The sequence below is a fragment of the Pongo pygmaeus genome, chromosome 2, assembly GCF_028885625.2.
Source record: "Pongo pygmaeus isolate AG05252 chromosome 2, NHGRI_mPonPyg2-v2.0_pri, whole genome shotgun sequence".
Lineage (NCBI taxonomy): Eukaryota > Metazoa > Chordata > Mammalia > Primates > Hominidae > Pongo > Pongo pygmaeus.
Window position 1 is genome coordinate 53180277 of NC_085930.1, and position 1941 is coordinate 53182217.

Sequence of the window (1941 nt, forward strand, 5' to 3'; positions counted from 1 at the left end):
CCTTCCAACTCTTTTAAAAAAGAACAGCTCTACTTATGCCAAGGTAGAATTTTGGCTCCACTTGCCACTATTCTGTGGCAGAGTGGCTTTGTTGATGTGAGAAAGGCTCTCTTTGCTTTGCCAGAATTAGTCATGGAAACTTCACAGGAACACCAGGGCCCCTCAGATACACACAGAATACCATGGAGCTGGGGACAAAGGAATTCACAGAACTGGGGAGAGCAGGGGGAGGTCTGCAGTGGGGCGTATGGGGTGAGATGCTGGTTGCTCCCAGGCAGCTCTTCTGGAACCCAGTAGCACAGGCCTGAGAAAAGCAGAGAGAAAGAGCAAAACCGCTTCAGGACCTTGAAACCTTGCTGGAATATCTCATGACCTTGTTCAAGTCTCTCTTGTTTTCTGGAAAGAAATGTGTTGGTACATCCTGCATATGCTATGGACAGAGGAGGAGGGACTAGTGATTTCTAGCAGTGGTTCTGATGTGTGTGGCAGGGGGCACTGCATGTGTGCAGTCCCTGCTATAAGTGTCCCTTCCTTATATGTGCTCACAATCAGTCCCTCATCTCAAGGTTAATGCACTAGGGCCAAACCCTGGTTTTGTGGGGCCTGAAGCTTAAATGGTTTAGGGAGGGCTCTATAAGAAAAAAGAATATACAATTATAAATGCAAATTGGGTAAATGGCCTTGCAAGACCCTTGCAAATAAAAGGTCTGAAATCAAAGCTTAATTAGCTTCATGGTAATCCAACTCTCCATTTGCCCTATTATTTTCTTCATAAACAAAATCTTTCCAATAATGGCTTTTGGGTCCTTAGTCTATTAGAGAGAATCCTATTCAATATTTGATGCACATATGGCTTATCTCAAGTAGACTCTAAGAGCCTTGCACACTTCAGCTTCCCACAGACCCATCACAGTGTACTGCCTGAGAAAATGCTCAACAAATGGTTTGTTTATTAAATGTCATTTGGGGGTACAAAGTTTCGGTTATGCAAGATGAGTAATTTTTGGAGATCTAATGTACAGCATGGCAATGACAGTTGATAATACTGTTTGTATACTTTTAATTTGCTAAGAGGATAGATCATAAATCAAATTTTCTCAACATGCACACACACAAAACGGTAACTATGTAGAGGTAGTGAATATGTTAATTAGCTTGATTATGGTGAACATTTCACCACATATATGAATATTAAAACAGTAAAACATCTGTACACCTTAAATATATGCAATTTTTATATGTCAGTGATATCTCAATAAAGCTGCTTAAAAATAAACAAAAATTATTTTTAAATGTCATTTGCAGTCTCTTCAGGTTAGTGCAGCAGCCAACAGTGGCACTTGGGATGTTTTTGGGTCAGTATGGCTGGGCTCCATGACATCCAAATAAGAGATATATCGCCTGATGAAGATTAGCTTTAAGATTTAAAAAAATCTATTATGAAGCTGTCAATCAATAATTTTTTTTTTTTTTTTTTTGAGATGGAGTCTCGCTCTGGTGCCAAGGCTGGAGTGCAGTGGCGCAATCTCAGCTCACTGTAACCTCCGCCTCCCGGGTTCAAGCGATTCTCCTGCCTCAGCCTCCTGAGTAGCTGAGATTACAGGCACACGCCCCCATGCCTGGCCAATTTTTGTATTTTTAGTAGAGATGGGGTTTCACCATGTTGGCCAGGCTGGTTTCGAATTCCTGATTGCAAGTGATCCACCCGCCTCGGCCTTCCGAAGTGCTGGGATTACAAGCCTAAGCCACTGCACCTGGTCAATCAAGAATTATTTGATTACCCTTTGATTAATTTCTATGTTTAGCCTCTATCACAGCTTATGGGATATAACATGTTCCTTTTACTACTCATTGCATATTGTGTGCCTGGAAATTACTATATTCAAATTTCAAATGGGGACAGTGCTGTTTACCTCAACCATTTTCTTTATTATTTTACAG

The 1941-nt window shown here is 41.1% G+C and overlaps 1 protein-coding gene and 1 long non-coding RNA gene across 2 annotated transcripts in view; one reads left to right on the plus strand and one right to left on the minus strand.

Annotated features, from left to right (window-relative positions):
• LOC134739218 (uncharacterized) overlaps positions 1–1941 on the plus strand; it is an 87851-nt gene that overhangs the window by 58252 nt on the left and 27658 nt on the right. The gene's annotated exons all lie outside the window — the stretch shown is intronic.
• FSTL1 (follistatin like 1) overlaps positions 1–1941 on the minus strand; it is a 61305-nt gene that overhangs the window by 31586 nt on the left and 27778 nt on the right. The gene's annotated exons all lie outside the window — the stretch shown is intronic.